The sequence below is a fragment of the Lissotriton vulgaris genome, chromosome 6 (assembly GCF_964263255.1).
Source record: "Lissotriton vulgaris chromosome 6, aLisVul1.2, whole genome shotgun sequence".
Classification (NCBI taxonomy): domain Eukaryota; kingdom Metazoa; phylum Chordata; class Amphibia; order Caudata; family Salamandridae; genus Lissotriton; species Lissotriton vulgaris.
In genome coordinates this window covers 341501275-341524688 of record NC_141694.1, presented here as the reverse complement: position 1 = coordinate 341524688, position 23414 = coordinate 341501275, and positions in this window count along the sequence as shown.

Sequence of the window (23414 nt, the reverse complement as noted above, 5' to 3'; positions counted from 1 at the left end):
TTTTTAAGCCTTTCATTGTCAAATAGGCGGGTTAATAAGCTCTCCGCCTACTGATATGCGTCTTGCTTGTCAGTATCATCTTTGAACGTTGGACACCACCTTCAGTTGGTGCTCCAGCATGCGCAACAATGGGATAGCTTTGCCCAAAGTGCAGTCCTCCCTGCTGACTTCACATGTGAAGACCTCAAAAGGACAAAGCATGTCTGTCAGGTGTTTAACTAGGTCCCATTCCTCCAACTCTAGCCTCATGTCTTTCATAGTGGAACTCAGTGCAAAGACATACTCATTGATTACCAAGCACTGCTCAGACAGATGCTCAAGCATGTAGAAGGTTGAGTTCCAACGTGTTACTACCTCCTGAATGAGTCCTCTGACTGGCACTCTACGTTCATGTTGAAGTCTCCTCAGCTGCTTCTGGGCCTTAAAAGAATGGCAGAAATGTGTGCAGATTCTTCGGCAGGTGGTCAGTAACTTGCTGACTGTCTTTTCTCTTTTCAAGAAATCTTGAACAAAAATGTTAATACTGTGTGCCAAACACGGCACTCTGAAATAGCCACCATCATTCATGGCCCTAACTATACTTCTGCCATTATCCGTGGAAACAAAACCAATCATGCGCTTTCTTGGATGCAGCCATTCGGATGACCCAGGATCTTACAGACCCATCACTTTACTGAATGCGGATGCGAAAGTGTTCTCCAAGGCATTGGCATCAAGGCTTGCCAGAGTAATCCACAAAATAGTCAGTAGCTGTCAACATGGTTTTATACCGGGGAGAGGGACAACTAACCATATACGTAAAGTAATAACCCTATTTGATGTTACATCAGTCACAGGAGACCCGATGGCAGTAATGTTACTTGATGCAGAAAAAGCATTTGATCGGGTCTCCTGGGGCTATCTTTGGTATGCTTTAGAAAGAACAGGCATTAAACAAGGATATATTAAAGCTTTACAGACTCTTTACTTAAATCCGGTAGCAACTTTAAGTGTGAATGGTGGGAACACGGGTCACTTTCGAATAAAAAGAGGTACTAGACAGGGGTGTCCTTGCTCACCGCTATTGTGTGCTATATACATGGATCCATTAATCCATAGAATAGAGGCATCTAGGATGATTGTACCCCTAACAACACTCATCGGGCATTGTAAAATCTTAGCCTATGCAGATGATATTGCTGTAATCACTCCATATTCCTCTGAATCCATAGAATATCTGGAAATCGAGGCGATGAAATTTGGAAAGATATCGGAGTATAAATTAAATACATCTAAAACGCAGATAATAAAAAACTCATTTACTCCCTGTATAGATAATCGAGTGACGCAGGAAGGCATATACTTAGGGGTTATTATCTTGGCAGATTTGGACTCCTTAGTAGAAAAGAATATTATTCCTCTAATTAAGAAAGTAGAGAAAGACCTGGACAGGTGGGACAACTTGCACATGTCAATAGTGGGGCGGACAAATATAATAAAAATGCTGGTTCTCCCAAAATTTTTATATTTATTTAGAGCAATACCTTTATTATTTGAAGTCAAAATATTTAAAAAACTAGAGTGCATAATTAATAGATTTATTTGGGCAAAGGGGAAAACGAGAAGAGCCCTTAAATTCATGACACTTCCGATAGAGAGGGGAGGCTGGGGAGTTCCAGATTTAAAACTTTATTATTGGGCAGCTGCTCTCCAAATTATGATTGGCATGCTGGGAGGGGAAGAATCAGAAGATTGGAGTAAATTTGGAACACTGGCAATTCATGGACTAACTTTGGGAACGGAAGTGAAGAATGTTTTGTTGAAATTTATAGAGGCTAGCTATTACAAGAGGACAACGTTTAAGACGCTCATAGCAGCATATACAATTTGGAAAAGTTTTTCTAAAAGAATAGGTTTGGGGAAATATAATGTGTATACCAGACTCTCACATAACCCAAATCTTGCACAAGATATTTTTTCGGCGCCCACATTTACTGAGTGGGAAAACAGGGGAATTAAAACTATAGGGGATGTAAAGGGGGATCAGGGGATTTTTCAATTCTCAGATTTACAAGCTAGATTTAACTTAGATACCGGGCAATTCTTTAAATACCTACAAATTAGGAGTTTCCTTTTGAACAAAAAGGGGGGTGTTTTGGGGTTTAGGCGCAATCCAATTATGGAAGTAGTTCAAAGAGGGGAAGATTGCACTATTAAGAGGTTTTATGCTGAATTGATAAAATCAAAACAGGATGACTACGAAAAATGGAGCGAAAAATGGAAGGATAATCTTAATATTAGTGGGGAAAGTTTCGGCATCTCTCTAGAAAAGGGATATTCTTTGTTATGCTCAGCACCCTTGCAGGCGCAACATTATAAAACGATATATCATTTATATTACACCCCTGCAAAAATAGCACAATGGGGAGGCACTGTGGGTATTAAGTGTTATAGGTGTGGAAGCTTTGATGCTGATTTAAAACATGTATTTGCAACGTGTCCTCATCTAGATTTACTAAAAAAAGATATTGAATGCTTCATAAATAATATTTTAGGAACCGAAATTGTGTTAACCCCCGGAACTATATTATTAGGAGTAAATCTGCAGGACGTACAATTATTTAGCGGGAGGGAATTTTTATTCGTAGCATTATCTGTTATGAGATTATGCATAGCCTCAGCATGGATTGACCCTTTACCACCTACTTTCCATAAATGGTTGGCCAAATTAATAACAACATACAATGTGGAGAAAGAGATCTATGCACGGAAAGGAAAAAGGGGAAGGAAGTTGGGTAAGCTAATATGGGATCCTATTACGCGGTGGAAGGAGGGTGCAATAGAATAAAATCTAGATGTGGGTAAAATCCGGCTGATTTAGGATTACATATAAGGTATTAATTGTTATGTTGGTAATAATGTGAGAGATACAATTGACTCTATGGAAACATTAGAGAAGGGTAACTTTGCTTGATTAGTTTTATGTTGCAGAACTTGAATTAACATTTTGGATCAAATTACTTTATTCTTTTGCCCTAACGGGATGTAGCTCCTTCTATTATTTTTGTTGTTGCTTTATCTGCTTTTTCTCTCAATGTGATGCATTTTTTTAGTAATATTGCCGTGCCCTGTATGTAATAGTAAAATCTTTCAATAAAAAGACTTTAAAAAAAAAAAAAGGATGCAGCCATTCAAAGACCTTACTGTTAAACTCCTCCAAAATGTTTACTGCAGAATGAGATTTCTCTATGGCAAACATGGCTACTGTTGCTTGTTTCCGAATAGCTTGAAAAATTGTGGTACTGTCAACACCTGCAGATAACTTTTCTCTAACCCCTGCAAAAGAGACCCAGTGTGCATTGATGCACATGTAATCAAGGGCTTGGCAATTGGTCCACATGTCTGTTGTCAGGTAGATAGTGTAAACAGCACTCTTCTGCAAAGCTGCCCCAATCACCTCCAGCACATCTTGATGTAGTGCTGGAACCACAACTCTGGCAAAATAGGACCGGCTAGGAACCTTCCATTTGGGGCAGACTGTTGCCACAAATTGTCGAAAACCCACCCCTTCCACGAAAGAAAAAGGGAGAAGGTCCATGGCTAACATTTTAGCCTGCATTGCATTATAAAGACGTACCGTTGAGTGGTCTGGACCGTTTTCATATGTGATGAGGATGCAGACCTCTTCAACCCAGTTAGGCTCATTGATGTACTTTTTTGCATTGGTGTCTCTACCAGACTACTGTGTCTCCTTGATGTTGTTGGGGTAGAGGAGGGTGTGGGCAATACCACTGCAGTGCTGCTGCCAGAGGTTCTGTGTGTACCAGAAAAATGTCTCTCATTTGTTCACCTCCCCCTGCACAATCAGCTCCTCTTCGTCATCAGATGCAATATCAATGTCTACATTTGGTTTTGTACTTTTGGCTTCCCGGATTTACTTAGGTGAGCCTCCCACTGGATAGTATGGTGTTTTTGGAGATGACCTCTCTGGCCTCCTGTATCATAGTTGTTACCAAGCTTACCCCAACTAACTAAATTTTTACAAATCAAACAAATAACTAGGTTTTCCGCCTTTTTGCTAACACTAAAGGAGTCCCAAACTGGGGAGTTGAGATGTCTGGTGTTGGAGGTGGAGGTGCTACTTTCAATGCCAGATGAAGTGGAGGATGGGCGTGACCGATTTTGACTCTGTTGTATACTTACAGTTACAGCACCACTACTTGAGGTAACATAGGTCAAGCTGGATGAAGGGCCCTGCAGGCCCTTCTGAAGAGAAAATATGGTAGCTGTAGGTCGTGTTGGTGTAGTAGTTACCCGTGTTGGTGGTGGTACCAGTGCCACACTGCCTACATCCCGCTCAGCAGCAATTCGGGAAAGGGTAAAAATGTCTGTCTGCTGCTTGCCCGCTGAGGCTGAAGTGACGACTGTGATGACTGGGTTGTCATCTTCAGAATGTTCATCAGCAGCAGAATCCACCACTTCTACTTCTTGTTCATCGTCATCACCCATCTGTGAAGCCTTGCGGGAACCTTCCTTTTAGGCTTAGCTACCTTTGTCGGCTCATGGCGTGCCTCCCTCTCAGACTGCATTGGTGGTTCCAATCAAGATCAAGATCATCAGAAGGAAGGGGGCTTGAAGAAGAACTTGTACTAGCCCTCCTTGACCTTTTTCTTGCTGGGGATCTCAATCAATCAATCAATCAAAACATTTATAAAGCGCACTACTCACCCGTGAGGGTCTCAAGGCGCTAGGGGGGGATGTGCTGCTACTGCTCGAAGAGCCAGGTCTTGAGGTGCCTCCTGATGCTGAGATGGTCCTGGGTCAGACGTAGGTGAGTGGGGAGGGAGTACCGGGTCTTCGCTGCCAGGCAGGATCTGCGAATTCGTGGGACGATGGCAAGGACGTGGCTGGTGGAGCGAAGCTGGTGGGTGGGTGGGGGTGAAGAACGAGACGCGGCTGTTGAGGTAGTCAGGGTCATTAATGGGGCTGATTAATGTGTCACTGGATTTGAACTTCCAGCCTGGCTCCTGCTTGTCTCCCTTAGCTGTAATTCAGGACCTTTGTGGCATATGTGTAACTATTCTGAGGGTCAGAGCAGGGTCACATAATAGTTGCAAGTAGGCAACTGAACTCTGGAGGGGCCCCTCAGGAAGCACTACAGGAAATGGCTACTAATGATGAGCTTGAACTTTTGAACCTGGTAAGTAGTTTCAGTTTTGCTAAGATCGTATTTCTGCAATTTAGCGCTTATTCGCGGGGCGCGAAGTTGAACTGGGAAGCCGCGAACTCACGCGAACAGTGCTAGCAAGCCATAAAATCCGCTGCTCCCGGATTTTGCGGGAAATTCGCGAATCTCGCGGATTGCGAATTTACCGAAAATCCGCAAAATCCGCGAGCGGAACGGATTTTCCGCCCATACTTACACGTGACCTTGTGCTGCACACACCGCAGCAGGACGTCTTCCTGGCACTGATGATGAACCATGCGGATGATTGATTTGTAGTTCTCTTTGTGCACCTAAAAGCAAAGGAAGGCAGAGGAACATCAGTTAAATAAATGTTGCATATGTCGTGCTTCAATTAATATTTGCATCTAGTCATTTATTATTATTACAACACAATCAAAAAGGAAAGACCAAAAATAAAAAGTGCAATTATTTCTAATCAGAAATGGATGTTTACATTGATAGAAGAGAGACCCCACAGAAAGCCTTGGCCCATGCACCACTGAGTACCCCTGGACATAATGGATGAAAGCAGGGCAGACTGGGTGCAGGCCTATTCTGGTGAGGCTAGGGTGTGCGGGCTGATGGCGTCTGTGATGGTTTCGCTAAATTGTGTGTGTGGGCCTGGGGGTCGGTAGATGAGTGTTCCACTGAGGGTGGTCTGGGGGTCGGTGTGGATCTGGAAATATAGGTGTTCGGCGGAGGAGATGGTGTCTTCGGTGTTTGTCGTGATGCTGATGGTGTTCCTGTAGATGATGGTGATCCCTCCTCCTGTTTTGTTGATGCGGTCCTTCTGGGTGATTTTGCAGCCATCCGGGTTGGCTATGGCGATGTCAGGGGCTGAGGAGGCGTTCATCCAGGTTTCCGTGAGGAAGGCGACGTCAGGTGCTGTTGTGTCGAGGAGGTCCCAGAGTTCGCTGGCGTGCTTGTGAATGGAGCGGGTGTTGAGGAGGATGCACTTGAGGTGGTTGTTGTTGCTGTTTGCTTTGGTGGGAGGGGTACGGGATCTGAGGCAGGTGAATTTGCAGGCTTGACAGGTGAAGGGTCCGTGGGTGAGTCTAGGGGTTGCTTGATAGCAGACAGACGCTCATCCGGTGTTGAGTGCTTTGAGGGTGGCGGTGTTGTATATCAGTCGGTTGGTCTGGGTCCAACGAGGTCCAGGGGTTCTGGCGCTGGGCGCGGTCCAGGCGCGGACAGGCATAGACAGGCTTGCCTTTGGCTCACCTTTGGCGCCCAATCGGCGCGCCCACTGAGCGCGTCCGCTGCACATCCGCATGGTCTCCTCCATATAAGGTGAAGTGGGAGGGAGGAGCAGCTGGGAGACGGGAGCGGGGCGGCGAATGGCCGTCGGGGAAGCGAGTACGGAAAGCAAAAGGGGCAGGCTGCCGGGGACCAGAGGCGGGGAGCAGGTAGCGGGGGGCACAAGAGGGAAATAAACGATCACGGGGAGAGCAGAGAAGGAACAAAGATTAGGCAATACACCAGTAGCACAGGCAAATACACGAGGGCACAGTAAAAGAAAAAACACTAGATACTCAAGCGCAGGAGAAGCGTCGAACTCGCGGCAGGAGCGTTGAAAGTCCTGGAATCACACTGGGAGCCGTGCGGTGCGTGGAGCGACCGTCCCTGTGAGCGGGGTCAAGGGTCGCTGCTCACCACCCTGCGGTCTCCTCCATATAAGGCCAAGTAGGAGGGAGGAGCAGCTGGGAGGCGGGAGCGGGGCGGGGAATGGGCGTCGGGGAAGCAGGTACGGAATGCAAAAGGGGCGGGGTCGCCGGGGAGCTGCGGCGGGGAGCAGGGGGCACAAGCGGGAAACAAACAATTACGGGGAGAGCAGAAAAGGAGCAAAGATCAGGCAATACACCAGTGGCACAGGCAAATACACGAGGGCACAGTAAAAGAAAAAAACACTAGATACTCAAGCGCAGGAGCAGCGTCGAACTCGCGGCAGCAGCGGTGAAAGTCCTGGAATCACACGGGGAGCCGTGCGGTGCGTGGAGTGACCGGCCCTGCGAGCGGGGTCCAGGGAAGACAATGAATCATCAGAAGGAGTGGCTTGCTCGGATGATACCTCCGCTTGAATCTCGATTTCCTGATGTGCCCCTACTACTGGAGGAACAAGCATTGTGGGCAGTTGTGCCTCTCCATGTGCCTCTCCATGCACCTCTACTTGCACCTCTACTTGTACCACTACTAGCACCTCTACTTGCGCCTCTTCTTGCCCTCACCTTGGGCCTCTCCTTGCGCCTCTCCTTGCGCCACTCCTTGCGCCTCTCCTTGCGCCTCTCCTTTTTGCACCTGTGGTTGTTGTTGCAGCTGTGGTTGAACACTCGTCAGCTGAGTTACACCCTGCGTTGATTGGATGCTACTTTCTTGTGATGAGTCAACGCCAACATCACTGCTTGATGGTGATTGAGCAATTAAAGTGGCTGCCTCTGCGGCACTCATGGCTTTGGGCCTAACTTGGTGTGGTGGCACTGAGACCAATTAAGCTGAAGTGCTGCTCCCAGCTTGGTCCCCGGTGGACACCGCTGCTGCAGGCATAGTTTTTTGTTTCCCCCAAAAAGTGTCTGTGGGCACACCAGTCTCCTTGGTAAGTGGTGCCACTTGCTTCTTCTGCTCCTTCTTACTGGCAGTGGCACTGGCAGCTTTCTTGGTAGAGGAGCTACGGCCACCTTTCTTTGGGCCCATCTTCTTAAGATGTCAGTAGAACAGCAGACCGCAGTAGCACTAGTTGCAGAGTTGTCTGTGGCCACACGTGACCTTGTGCTGCACACACCGCAGCAGGACGTCTTCCTGGCACTGATGATGAACCATGCGGATGATTGATTCGTAGTTCTCTTTGTGCACCTAAAAGCAAAGGAAGGCAGAGGAACATCAGTTAAATAAATGTTGCATATGTCGTGCTTCAATTAATATTTGCATCTAGTCATTTATTATTATTACAACACAATAAAAAACGGAAAGACCAAAAATAAAAATTGCAATTATTTCTAATCAAAAATGGATGTTTACATTGATGGAAGAGAGACCCCACAGAAAGCCTTGGCCCATGCACCACTGAGTACCCCTGGACATAATGGATGAAAGCAGGGCAGACTGGGTGCAGGCCTATGGCACAAAGCACACAGCCTGGCTTCAAAATGGCCTCTTGACCCCCACCCACATGGCCAGGCCTGCCTAGACCAGGCCTCAAAATGGTCCCCACCCACATGGCCAGGCCCCAACACCACCCCAAAAAATCAAAAAACACACAAAAAACACCACAATCCAATGCCATCCATGCCCTCAATGATGTTTAAAATATTCAAGAGACCCCACAGAAAGCCTTGGTCCATGCACCACTGAGTACCCCTGGGCATAATGGATGAAAGCAAGGCAGACTGGGTGCAGGCCTATGGCACAAATCACACTGCCTGGCTTCAAAATGGCCCCTTGACTGCCACCCACATGGCCAGGCCCTGCCTAGACCAGGCCTCAAAATGACCCCCACCCACATGGCCAGGCCCCAACACCACCACAAAAAAATCGAAAAACACAAAAAACACCACAATCTAATGCCATCCATGCCTTAATTGATGTTTAAAATATTCAAGAGACCCGACAGAAAGCCTTGGTCCATGCACCACTGAGTACCCCTGGGCCTACTGGCTAGTGTGGCTTTACACGCACCCCAATATTAAAAAAATAACCCCCATATAACAGTAAGCTACTAAATTCCATGACATAAATGATAGTTCAACAAAACTCACAGAAACAGTTGTATCATGTACCCATGACTAGCTCTAGGCCTACTGGATTCTGTGCCTATCCACAATATATTTTTTTTAAAGTTGTTAAAAGTTTAAAAATTGTAGTTGCAGCAACTGCAATACCCCAAACAATCAACACCAACTTACTTGTAAAATCTCAAATCCAAAAGTAATCCAAAAGTGATCCAAACAAAAAGTCCTCAAATACAAATATCCAGCAGCAGCCATAAAAAGTAATCCTTCCAGCTCCAGATCCAAATAAAAAGTGACCAGGACATGGACAAAGCACTGGGAGGAGCCTGCTGGACAGGAACAGGAAGTTGGAGACTCTGGGGCACTTCCTTCCTCCCAACCCCCCAAAAATGGACTCCTTGAACACAAAAAAAAGCCAAATGTCAATCTGAGGAGTTATTCTGATCCAAATCATCATTTTCAGAAGGTTTATGCTGCCTGCGGTATATTTGTTGTGAAGAATTGCAATTTTTGTGATTTCGGGAAAGCGAGCTCTTCAAATCTCCCGCCGGATGTCAGCTGCGCATCACATCTACGTGTTCGCAATTGTTTGCTCCCGCGATGCGTGATCGTGGGTCCTTATGACGTAGTCGCATTCTCAAACTCTCGCAGTGCAAGAAGGCGGGCCATTATGACGTTCTCGAGGTCGAAAAGTCTTGCGCGATCACGCAGCCAGATCCAAAATGGCGCAGCACACACAAACCGGGAAGAAAAACAACTCGGCGAACTCAGAATCACAGTAAGTCAACACCGCATGCGTGACATTGTATTTTTGAAGCGTGACCAAGCAAAAAAATCCGCCAGCTTGCAAATAGCAGGTTTTTGGGCATATTTGCGCGATTCGCGGACCGCGAAATTGCCAAAAATCAGCCCACACTTACACATTTGGTATTCCAGTGCATAGCCCAGTTCAAACCGGTTGCAGGGGCTACCAGCCCCTGCTCTAACACAAAACTGGACAAAGGAAATGGGTGTAGACACCCCTCTTTCCAAACCCTCCCATCGGTGGGTCCCCAGAGAATGTCCAACCCCTTCCTTGGGTATAAGAAAGGAACTCCTGGCTACAGAACTTTAGATTACACCTGGACAAAACTCTGCTACAGATATCCTGGAACTTCATTGATCTACACGACTAGATGACTGAAGAATACCCCTTGGAGTAAAGGAGTTACTCCCCTGCTTGGCAGGCACCAAAGCAGCATCTCTGAAGTTCCTGCCGGAATCCGAAGACTTTGCAACACCAGAGGTGGATTTCTGGACTTCTCCGATGAAGACCTGAGTCCCCAGCAAAGCTGAGATCCACAGCCCTAGTGAGTACTGTGGAACCGGAACCCCTGACACTGTGCACATTTGCAAGTGTATTAGCTTCTCGACGTCTCCTGAGGCTGTGCATTGGGTTACTTTTAGCCCAGACCCGAGCACCTTTTCCAAAGAAGATTGCTTGCCTACACTCTATGAGTGATCGGTGAACCAGCCCTTGGTATAGAATAAATACATATATTTTATACATATACCTGGTGTGGTTCTCCCTTCCTTTGATCATTCACAAGATTATAGACTGGTAAACCAAGGTGCTTTACAATCCTTCAAGACTTAGCCTGAAGGCTGCTATCCATAGCTACCACTAGGATTGCTTTCAGTTGTCTTTAACCTATCACCTCTAAGGGGCTGTTTGGACTGGTACAAGGTGTCCACTGGAACTATTGGACAGCAAATTCCAGGTCAACTTCTCACACTAGAAGACACAGTCCTGCAGGAAAGAACCTAGCCAGGACAAGACCTTGCCCATTCATCTCTAATCTTTGGGGAAGAGTATTATAGTTAACCTTGTCAAACGCGGCACTGAGATCTAAGAGGATCAAAGCAAGAGTACCACTATTATCAAACTGGTGCCTTATATATTCAGTGACTCCGAGAAGGGCTGACTCAGTGCAATGGACTGCTCTGAAACCTGAATGTGAGAAATGGAGCAGGCCATTTAGTTCCAGATACATCGTAAGCCGTTTATTCACATGTATTTCCAGAACTTTGGCCTAAAAGACACAACAGAGATTGGCTTAAAATTGGAACAGGTGAAAGGGTTAAGATTCCACTTTTTTAACAGGGGCATGACAATTGCATTTTTCAAGTCTTTGGGATAATGCCTTCTGAGAGTGATGCACTTAGAAGCTGAGTAAGCAGATCCAGAGTTTATGGAGCAAGCTTGCTAAATACCAAAGGTGGACAAGGGTCTTAAAATGAGCCTAATTTGGTGACGATAAGCAACAACAAAAAAAGTTGAAAGGTCAAATGGCAAAAAGGAGCCCAGAAAGCAAGGAAGGACATTCCATAAGTGACAAAAGTTAGGGTTGTATGTAGAGAAAAAAAGAAGCCTGAATTCCCAAAACTTGATTATTTTTCTTTGTAAAGCTCGCTTATTCATCGCACTGAGGTTGTGAAACGAGGAAAACTGGAGCAATGTTCACGGAATCTGGCAATGTTTTCAATACTTGAAAAGGGTTTAGGGCAATTTTGAGCAAAACTAATTTTTCCAGAATAGAAAGAGGCTCTAGATGAGCAGCAGTTCTCATTATGGTCCTTTAGAGCGGATTCAGGTCTGATTACGAGCTTTGGTGGTGCAGGAGTGGGCGGTATGCCATAACCACACTCCCGCACTGCCAGAACTCACAGTCACCTGCCTGCCAGATTACAAGTATTTTTGTGATCTAGCGAGCGGGTGGCGTGGCAGTACTTGAACTGCATGGCTGTGGAACCGCTAGTGCACGTTGCTACATTGGAAGGTATACACTATGTTGTGCATTAATTCCTGTACAGGAAGTGGGGGTGCAAAACTATAAGGGGACACAACATGTGCCTCCCTGCATGCACCACCTTGGACACAGGCAAGAGGGGGCCAGGGCCCCCTTTATTTCCTCCCCGCCAGCAGTTTCATGGAGGAACAACCATCATGAGACCGCTGGATTTGAGGAAAATTGCAATATGCTTGGCGGTGCCGCAGGGCGTCACTAAGCATATTAAGGTCTGAAGACTGCTGTGCTACTGACTGAGATCTCTGATCCTTGGCTTTTGAGGCAGTGCAATGGCGGTCTGACCACTCTAGTTGTAATAGAGAGGCTGGACCACCACTGCCATGCCACCGTAAGTCTGGCGGTCTGTGGAATTACACCAAATTTGGCAAAGAGGTAGCCCATGGTTTACACTCGTGCCTTTTGGTTAAATGGTGTAAATCCGTCCAGTAGTTTTTGAGAAAATCAAAAGTAAAATCACATATATATTTATGGCCGCAGTGGATCCGCGTATCCTGAGCACACCCTCATGATCACAAGCTGCATGGTAATTGGCTGTCAACACTCCAAACCAGGAAGTGTTGGCAGCCATTTCGTGCCTCGGTAGAAGCAAGGCTAGAGAATTCAGTGGAATAAGTGTGTAAAATGTATACAGGGGGCAGGGTAGAAATACCTTGACAATCTAGACCTGCTTAGGAGGTCCCATAGGAACCCCCAGGGCCCAATTTTTTTTTAATGGCAAAATACACACATGCTGCATGGATCCTGCCGTAAAAAAAAATAATAGAACAAAGTGCTGGCTTAATAATTAGCCCCCGGGGGGCCAAATACTGGGGAAAAATATACATTTTTATGGGGGGCCTAGAGAGGCCCCCAGCTCTGTGGTCCGCCACCTCCCCAGGCCTACAAAGTAAATAGTTGGGGGGCTCAAAGGCCACCCCCCCCACCAAAATAAATGACTGGGGGGCTCAACGCCACCTCCAGCCCCAGGGACCGCTATGCCCGGGGCTTTCAAAAAAGTGGTGGGGGGCTCTAATGCCCCCCCAAGCCCCTGAGAACATCACCCCCAGAGGCTTTGTATATTATGGGAGAGGGGCCGCGTGGCCCCCATCCTGGAGCATTTGAGGGCCCTGGGGACCACCACCCCCCAGGGCCGGCTCCTGCAGTGTCTTGGGGTGCCCACCCCTGGGACACTGCTGTTTGCTATGGCAGGGCAGGAGCCAAGGTTCCCACCCTGTCATAGGAAGCTTGATTATGATTTTGAAAGAGAGAGCAGGGAAACCTGCTCTCTCTTTCAAAATCTAGACCATATTGCTTTTCCACATGGGGAGATGCATGTTAGCAGCTCCCCATGTGGAAAAGCAATGCCGGCTCCTGAAGGACGCAGGGGCCGGCTGGGACCGTGGGGGCATTGGGGCTCCCCCCACGGTCCCCAACATTGCATATAGGCCCCGGGGACACGGTAGAATTAGGAGTCATGCACGTGTTGGATGCACGACTCCTAACGTGTAGGGTGAGCGACTCCAGCATGTTGGGTGCATGACTTCTACGCGGTGGATGCAGAACTCCTAACGTATTGGGTGTGCGACTCCAAGCAAAAAAAAGAAAAGTTTTCAGATGTACATCAAACTTATGTGTTTAGATCTTGGGTGGCTCTAAAAAGAGCTGTTGTGTTTATTGAGAGATGTTGGTACCTACAAGTAAGTACCTATGCAGAGTCTAAAGTGATGAGAAATACTCTGTTACCCTCATCTGTAAAATGTACACCATCTCTCCTATAGATGCCATCCATATTGAAACGCAGATTGTTGTGGTGAATGGACCCCATCCTATAATCTCAGATAAAAGCAGAAACAGATTTATTGACATGTTTCCTAGCTTTCTCAATCTGTGGACAAAATTGATTGGAACAGTTCCATTTCTGCCTTTGGCATATGTCAGAATAGACAAAGGCAGTTTGGGGGAAATGTGACATCAATTCTCTAAAGGTGTCCTTCATAAGCATTTCCATAACTACCAAAGTCAAAGTGCCCAGGCCATTGCCACCATAGTGCACAATTATGAGGTCAGGATGTTGGAGATGCAAAAAGGATTTAACCAATGGCATCATTTGGTGCTACTTTAACCCTCTATGTCCAATCCGTTTAATGTATACATTTGGCAAAGCTAGGTCTTTGTCTATACCTCTATTTTCTGCATACATTTAGCTCCAGAAAATATAGCTGTATCACACAATCCACACTCTAAGCATCTTGAAGGTAGGTTTGGATGCACTCAGAAGGTGTCTGTATGTGAAATGGCAGTTTGAGAAGTAAGATTTTTCTAAAATGGTGAATAAGATGCAGTTTTGAAAAATGAAAAGAAATGATTGGCGCTTTGACAACATTCTGGACTGAAAAGTAGGCTGCATGTTTCTGTTTTTTAAAAGCCTGTTTCTTATTGGTTAACAAAAACAGTTTTAAATGAACATTGCATAGGATAAGGTGATATTTTGAAAAATCAAGCACACTTCCTGTTTGGATTAACAACATTGTGTGCTGAACTTGTGACCTGTGTGCTAAATTGAGTGTTCAATGAACTGTTACTATGGTAACAGGCGGTAAGCAGATTGAGGGTAGGGTTTAAACTTATGTCAATTGGAAAGAGTTAAAATGTGTAACCAATAGAAATGTATGTTAGCTTTTGAATTAATGTGGAAAGCAATGTTGTTTGATATTTACTTACTATATGTGTGCATAATGATAGGGAAACGTTGCCATTTTTTGGTTTTGAGAAGAGCAGTGCTGTACAGAGATTCTGAATAAGAAAATCTGGTGACTGACATTCTTCTTAATCTACAAATCAATTTGAAAGGTGAGTTATTAATTTGTTAGGGGTTGTATGTGGTGTGTTTGGTTTTAATAAGATTAATGTATTTTTCCTGGTAAAGTCCAGGGAGTAGTCTTGCTTGTCTAGAAACACACTGTGAGTCTGTGTGCATTTGGGAACTATTGTGACAGAAGCATTTGGATACTTCAGGTTTTTGAAGTCATATAACTGCTTAAAAACCTATCCGGGTTCGCAAGTTTTGTTAGAGTTAGAAACCAGTCATTGCTTATGTATTTGCAAAATGAGTCAGGCTTCCACACTAAAGTGCATTTCTAAAATATGTGGAATGTGTGCAGTCATCTTACCTCTTCCAGATTAGTAAATGATTTTTGGTAAAGTCCAAGGGATGCTGTTTGTTGTCTAGAATCACACTGTGAGTCTGTGTGCATTTGGGATCCATTCTGAGAGCAGCATTTGGGTAGTTCATGTTTTTAAAGACATATAACTGCTTAAAAAACTATCCTGTTCTCTGGTTTTGGTAGAATTAGAAACCAGACATTGCTTATGTATTTGCAAAATGAGTCAGGCTCCACACTAAAGTGCAGTTGTGTGAATGGTGTGCAGTCTTCTAACCTCTTCCAGATTAGAAAATTATTTTTGGTAAAGTCCAAGGGATACTGTTTCTTGTCTAGAATTGCACTGTGAGTTTGTGTGCATTTGGGAACCATTGTGACAGAATCATTTGGGTACTTCATTTTTTTGAAGACATATAAGTGCTTAAAAACCTATCCTGTTGTCAAGTTTTGGTAGAAACAGAAACCAGGCATTGCTTATGTATTTGCAAAATGAGGCAGGCTTCCACACTAAACTGCAGTTCTAAATTATGTGGAATGAGTGCAGTTATTTTATCTCTTCAAAACTAGTGAATAGTGTTACTTGTCTAGAATCACACTGTGAGTCTGTCTGCATTTGGAAACCTTTGTCAGAGCAGCATTTGGTAACTTCACATGTATTTGTACTACTCTAATTATTCACTCAGTATCCATGTAGTCATGCAGCGATTCAGAGCCTTAGCGCATGGACTTTTTCAAACTTGTATGCAATATGAATGTACTTCTTTAACCACTTACACACTTGTATTTGAGGCCTATAATTCCTCAGTCAAAACCGATACATTCCAGCAAACACCCTCACACTGCTCTTGCAGTTCTATAGGGACTCTTCTAGCTTTATGTACTAATCTATTCACTGAAGTAAAAGTCAAGAAACTATGAATTCACCCAATGTCTCTCCTTATAGTACTGAAATCATTCAGTCAATATCCATGTATTCATGTAGCAAGCCAGGTATTAGGATATGGACTGCTTGAAACTCCTATTCACTATGCATGTAGTGCTCTAACCACTTTGAGACTTGTGTTTCAGGCCTACAATGTCCTAGTCAGTATTCATACACTTCATCAAACAATATGTCACTGCTGTTGCAATCCTATAGTCATCCTTTTTGCACCATGTACTAATCCATTCACTGAAGTAAAACTGAACCAATTATAAATTCACTCAGTGTATCTCCTTATACCACTGTAATCATTCAGTCAATATACATGTACTCATGCAGCGAGTCAGGCTTTAGGACATGGACTGCTTCTAACTCCTATGGACTATGCATGTAGTGCTCTAACCACCTTTACACTTGTGTTGTAGGCCTACAATTCCCCAGTCAGTATTTATACAATCTAGTAAACACCCTGTCACTGCTCTAGCACTTATATAGTGACCCTTTCAGCACCATTTACTAATCCATTCACTGAAGTAAAATTCAACCAATTATAAGTTCACTCAGTATCTCTCCTTATACTACTGTAATCATTCAGTCAGTATCCATTAACTCATACAGTGAGTCAGGGTTTAGGACATGGACTGCTTCAAACACCTGTGCAATATGCATGTAGTGCTCTAACCACCTTTACACTTGTGTTTCAGGCCTAAGATTCCCCAGTCAGTATCCACACAGTACAGCAAACACCCTGTCACTGTTATTGCACTTATATAGTGACCCTTTCAGCACCATGTACTAATCCATTCACTGAAGTAAAACTCAACCAATTATAAATTCACTCAGTATCTTTCCTTATACTACTGTAATCATTCAGTCAGCATCCATGTACTTGTGCAGTGATCAGGCTTTAGGATATGTACTGCTTCAAACTCCTATGCACTATACATGTAGTGCTCTAACCACCTTTACACTTCTGTTTTAGGCCTACAATTCCCCAGTCAGTATCCATGCAGTCCAGCAAAGACACTGTCACTGCTCTTGCACTTATATAGTGGCCCTTTTAGCTCCATGTACTAATCCATTCACTGAAGTAAAACTGAACAAATTATTAATTCACTCAGTGTCTCTCCTTATACCACTGTAATAATTCAGTCAGTATCCATGTACTCATGCAGTGAGTCAGGCTTTCGGATATGGACTGCTTCAAAGTCCTTCGGACTATGCATGTCCTGCTCTAACCACCTTTACACTTGAGTTTCAGGCCTACAATTCCCCAGTCAGTATCCATATAGTCCAGCAAACACTCTGTCACTGCTCTTGCACCTATATAGTAACCCTTTCAGTTCCATGTACTATTCCATTCACTGATGTAAAACTGAACCAATTATGAATTCACCCAGTGTCTCTCCTTATACTACTGTAATCATTCAGTCAGTATCCATGTGCTCGTGCAGTGACCAGGCTTTAGGATATGGACAGCTTCAAACTCCTATGCACTATGCATGTAGTGCTCGACCCACCATTACACTTGTGTTTTAAGCCTACAATTCCCCAGTCAGTATCCATAGAGTCCAGCAAACACCCTGTCACTGCTCTAGCAATACTATAGTGACCCTTTCAGCATTATGTACTAATGCATTTACTAAAGTAAAAATCAATCAATTATAAATTTATTCAGTGTCTCTCTTTATACTACTCTAATCATTTTGTCAGTATCCATGTACTCATGCAGTGAGCCTGGCTTTAGGACATGGAATGCTTCAAACTCCTACGCACTATGCATGTAGGTCTCTAACCACCTTCACACTTGTGTTTCAGGCCTACGATTCCTCAGTCAGTATCCTCTCAGACACTATGGCAAACACCCTGTTATTCTCCTTGCATTCCTATACAGTTATGTATACACCTTGAATTATAATTTCAATTAGTGATGAGAAAAGAAAGTAGTTAAATAATTTTTATATACAATGTGTTTGTATAGTATTAGAAATGTCAATCAATCAATCATAGGCATTTATAGAGCGCTCTACTTACCCGGAGGGTCTCAAGGCGCTAGGGAGGGGGAAAGGGGGTGCTGCTGCTACCCGAACTGCCAGGTCTTGAGCTTCTTCCTGAAGGCGAGGTGGTCTTGGGTCAGGCGCAGGTCGGTCGGGAGGGAGTTCCAGGTCTTGGCGGCCAGGTAGGAGAAGGACCTTCCTCCTGTTGTCGCTCTTCGGATGCGGGGGACGGCGGCGCGGGCGTGACTGGCTGATTGGAGGTGTCGTTTGGGAGCGTAGAAGTTGATGCGGTTGTTGAGGTAGCTCGGGCCTTGGTCGTGGAGAGCTTTGTGTGCGTGGGTAAGGAGACGGAAGGTGATTCTCTTGTTGACCGGGAGCCAGTGCAGGTCTCTTAGGTGTCCGGAAATGTGGCTGTGTCGTGGGATGTCGAGGATGAGTCTGGCTGAGGCGTTCTGGATCCGTTGGAGTCTCTTCTGGAGCTTGGCGGTGGTTCCGGCGTAGAGGGCGTTGCCGTAGTCCAGTCGGCTGGTGACGAGTGCCTGGGTGACAGTCTTCCTGGTCTCGATGGGGATCCACCGGAAGATCTTCCGTAGCATGCGCAGGATGTTGAAGCACGACGAGGAGACGGCGTTGACTTGTCTGGTCATGGAGAGGGAGGAGTCCAGGACGAAGCCCAGGTTGCGTGCGTGGTCTGTCGGTTTGGGTGCGGTGCCCAGGGCGGGGGGCCACCAGGAGTTGTCCCAGGTGGAGGGCGAGGATCCCAGGATGAGGACTTCCATCTTGTCCGAGTTCAGCTTCAGGCGGCTGGTCTACATCCACTCGGCTACCTCTTTCCTTCCTTCGTGAAGGTTGGCTCTGGCGGCGGCGGGGTTGTTGGTCAGGGAGAGGATCAGCTGGGTATCGTCGGCGTAGGAGATGATGTTGAGGTTGTGTTGGCATGCGATGGCCGCGAGGGGGCTCATGTAGACTTTGAAGAGGGTTGGGCTCAGCGAGGATCCTTGAGGGATGCCGCAGATGACTTTGGTGGCCTCTGACTTGTATGGTGGTAGACGGACTCTCTGTGTTCTTCCGTCGAGGAAGGAGATAATCCATTCCAGCGCCTTCTCCTGGATTCCAACGTTGCTGAGGCGCTGCACTAGGGTGGGGTGGCAGACGGTGTCGAAGGCCGCGGAGAGGTCTAGTAGGATGAGGGCCGCTGTTTCTCTGTTGTCCATCAGGGTTCGGATGTCATCGGTGGCAGCGATGAGGGCGGTCTCGGTGCTGTGGTTGGCTTGGAAGCCAGACAGTGAGGGGTCGAGGGATCCGTTCGTCTCGAGGAAGGCAGCCAGCTGCTTGTTGACGGTCTTCTCGATGACTTTGGCTGGGAACGGGAGCAGCGAGATGGGGCTGTAATTCTTGAGTTCGGTGGGGTCCGCTGTTGGTTTCTTGAGTAGAGCGCTGAGTTCGGCATGCTTCCAGCTCTCAGGGAAGGTGGCGGTGGTGAAGGAGGTGTTGATGACGTCCCGCAGGTGGGGTGCGATGACGGCGTCGGCCTTGTTGAAGACGTGGTGAGGGCAGGGGTCGGTCGGAGATCCGGAGTGGATGGAGTTCATGATGCGGACGGTTTCTTCGGTGCAGATCGGAGTCCAGGCGCGGAGGGTGGTGGTGGGGGGCGGTGGTTCGGTCGAGTTGGACGTGGCGTTCGTCGGTTGGGTGTTGAAGCTGTTGTGTATGTCCGCGATCTTGTTGTGGGAGTAGGAGGCGAGGGAGTTGCAGAGTTCTTGCGATGGGGTGATGTCGTTGTTTCCGGCGTTGGGGTTGGAGAGCTCTTTCACGATGTTGAAGAATTCCTTGCTGTTGTGTGCGTTGTTATCCAACCGGTCCTTGAATGCAGTTTTCTTGGTGTCACGGATCAGTTGGTGATGCTTCCGGGTGGCAAGCTAGAGGGTGGTCATGTTGTCCGGTGTTGGCTCCCTTCTCCAGGCTCTCTCGAGGGCTCGGCAGTTCTTCTTGGAGTTCTTGAGTTCGTCGGTGAACCACGGGGCCTTCTTGCTGCCGGGTCTGCTGGGCGGGGTCCTCAGTGGGGCGAGTTCGTCCGCGCAGTTGCTGATCCACTTCGTGAGGTTGTCGGCGGCCTGGCTGGGGTTCGCTGAGCTGGCGGGAGGGTGCTGGCTCAGGGAAGCGGCGAGCTGGTCGGCTGTGATCTTGCTCCAGCTTCTGCGGGCAACCTGTTGCTGGTGGTGGTGGGTCGTTGTTCTTCTGAAGGTGAAGTGGACGCAGCTGTGGTCCGTCCAGTGGAGTCCTGTGGCGTGGCTGAAGGCGATGTCTTTGCTGGATGAGAAGACGGCGTCAAGTGTGTGTCCGGCGAGGTGGGTGGGGGTGGTCACCAGTTGCTTGAGTCCCAGGTTGTCGAGCAGGGTGGTGGTGTTGCGGTCGTTGTTGTTCTCCAGGTGGAAGTTGAGGTCCCACAGGAGGATGTAGTCAGCGGAGGGGAGGGCATGCGGGCTGACGAAGTCGGCGATGTCCTCGCTGAATTGGGTGCGTGGTCCCGGGGGTCAGTAGATCAGGGTGCCTCTGAGGGTGGTCTTCGGGTCGGTGTGGATCTGGAAGTGTAGGTGTTCGGCGGTAGTCAGGATGTCGTCGGTGTAGGTCGTGATGCGGATGGTGTCCCTGTGGATGATGGCGATGCCTCCTCCTGTCTGGTTGGCGGTGCGGTCCCTCCGGGTGATCTTGTAGCCATCTGGGATGGCGATGGCGATGTCCATTTATTTATGTTTATTTCTTACAGATATTGTTAATCATCTTTAAAATAAAGATATCATGCCTGAAAAATCAAGAAAGAGAAAAAGATAGCAAAAGGGCATTTATTTTAAGAAAATTCAACAACAAGTATTGGATGAGCAACATCATGTGGGAAAAAAGAAAAAATCTCCCGGTAAGACAACTAAGGAATTCATTAAAAAACTTTCTAAGCCTACAAACAGTGTTCAGAATTTGGAAACAACGGAAAATAATTCAACCAGAAAAAAAATAAAAGTAACAGGAAAAAAAAAATGTACAGTCAAAAGATATATATATATTTTTTTTGGGAGAAGCAAACAAGGACCCCCTGATACGGATTAATTTCCTGGGTCAGGGCAAAGAGCAAGTGTGAGTAGATTACCCAGGCAAATTCTTGAACCAACTAGCACATGAAAAGTAACTCAATACATATTAAAAAAATGATAATACACTATTGCATGTACATATGAAAATACAAATTTAATAACATGATATTCATAAAAACTGATACATAATTATATACAAAGGATAAAAAAGTTAGTAGCATTTAAACATATGAATATTTTCAATCATGTAAGTAGTTCATTGGTATAAAAGATTAGATGGTTTCCTGTTTTTGTCTACGCGTTTCGACACTTATGTGCCTTCCTCAGGACTGTACCATCACACTGTAAAAGATTTTAAAAAAAGATCATTTTACAATAGTGTTTTACTATGTACATAACAACTAGTGCAATAGTTTTTCTACCATGCGCTAAAGGTTGGTTATCTTTATGGCTGATAATGCCGCTTTAAACATTTTAACACTATGATGGAGCTGCCATTAAACTGCATATGATACAGAATATTTGTCTTATACTTTCATTGGATAATTATTCGATAGATCTTGTTTTATTCCAAACAAACATACTGTTAATTTCATTCTTTTGACAACATTGTATGTATAATTCAGACGCTTATTGTAATAGACTAAGAACCGATAAAAAGTGGAAACAGATGTACAGAAAAAACAGATTTATGGCCTATTTTATATAGAAAGTATCAAAGAGAATGTGGGTATATGGTCCCTATTTAACCTATTAAGGAGAATGTTCATCAAGATTTTAACCACTAGTTGTTCTAAACTATTCTTCATAATGCCACATAGAAAGTGTAATTTGTGCATCTTTTGTATGATGCTTCACGGTACATAGCACCCTTATGTTAATAGGATTTCAGCATATCTTTCCTACATTTCTAGGTATATTCTAGTATTATCCTAATTTTAACATTTATATTTAGACTTATGAGTAGGAGCTTACCTATTATAAGCAAAGAACCGGATTGATGCGAGGGAGATTGGGATCAATGTGCCATCTAGGTCAGGTTAAATATTGGTGAACGTCGTGTCTGCATAGTAAGAACATTTTATCTTTGATTAGCGTTTACCACCTAGCAAAATGGAATGAAGTACCACAGGATGGTAGGTGTGCTTACCTGATTCTAGTCTGACGTTTAGATTGACAGGGTTTTCTGGTGAATAGTTCGGATAGTCTACTAGATATAGTTGGCTACTTCATATCACAGCGCAGGATCAATTTAGTAAGGCTGAAAAAATGCCACTGAGGATGGATAAAGAGGATCGTATTACTTAAACAGTGATGTTATTTTACACGATAAATTGTTGGAATAAGCAGTAAGAATTTATAATCCTCCATGGAGAGTCTTTATTTCATTATACCAACACCCTGTTCGTATTTATTAAATTCTATGTTGTGCTTGTTCTTAAGAATGCAGAAGCGTTTATCTATTTGCAAGTGCATTGCTTGTTTTCTATATTGGGTACACATTACTATTTGTTGTATTTCTTACCATATATTTCTAGATATTCCTATTTTCCGTCCATTCATGGCGCTACTTTGTTTGTTGCAGATTGCAAGTACCGCTTATCCGCCGAAAATACCTGAAAATATCATGTGAAGCAGTGCGTGGACTGGAACCTATTGACAATGGGTAAATTAGAAAGCCAACTTAATTAAGTTAAGACGTCATATATCCTTTAGCGCCTAGCCAATGTGTACTCAATATTTTTTACAGATGGGCGACTGTAGCTAACCATATCATCAGAAAATATATTCATAACACGGCTCACGAATGGACGAAAAATACCCCTAAGTTAAAACAGAGCACACAAATTATTGATCGATACTCTATTATCACTCACAGATACCAATACAGCGTATGTTAAAACATCGCGAATCCATAACAGTTCCTGACCGGATTCTATAATCGGCCCACGGCATTCCAGGATTTATCTGGAAGCCATTACTAAATACAGGTAACTTCAACGCTAGACATTATGAATAAAATGTCTATACTATGAAAATCTTTCCCGAATTTTACCACTAAGTTGGTGAGGAGTGGAATAATGGTACCAAGTTAGTTTTAGATGTTTAACAATACCAATCACACAATTGTATATGAAGCAGAAGGCTAAATTACAAAACATAGGCCAACCAATATAATCATTAAACCACCACAAATTGCAAAATTAAACCACTATGGCACACATTTCTTAAATTCAAGTCAAGATAAAAAAGGAAAAGCCAGAAAATAGTTTTTTGGAAAAATATATATACTTTGTGTATTTATTCAAATGTTAACATTTTATCACAGTGATAACAAATCATTAAAAAATATACATGAAGTATATTGGACATTTCATTAAAAACATTAAAAATCACATGAAGTAAACATTGGTTAAAAGTTCAAAAGAACATGGGTCGACGCGGCGTTTCGGTTACGGGCTAACAATAGACAACCTTCTTCAGGACCAAGT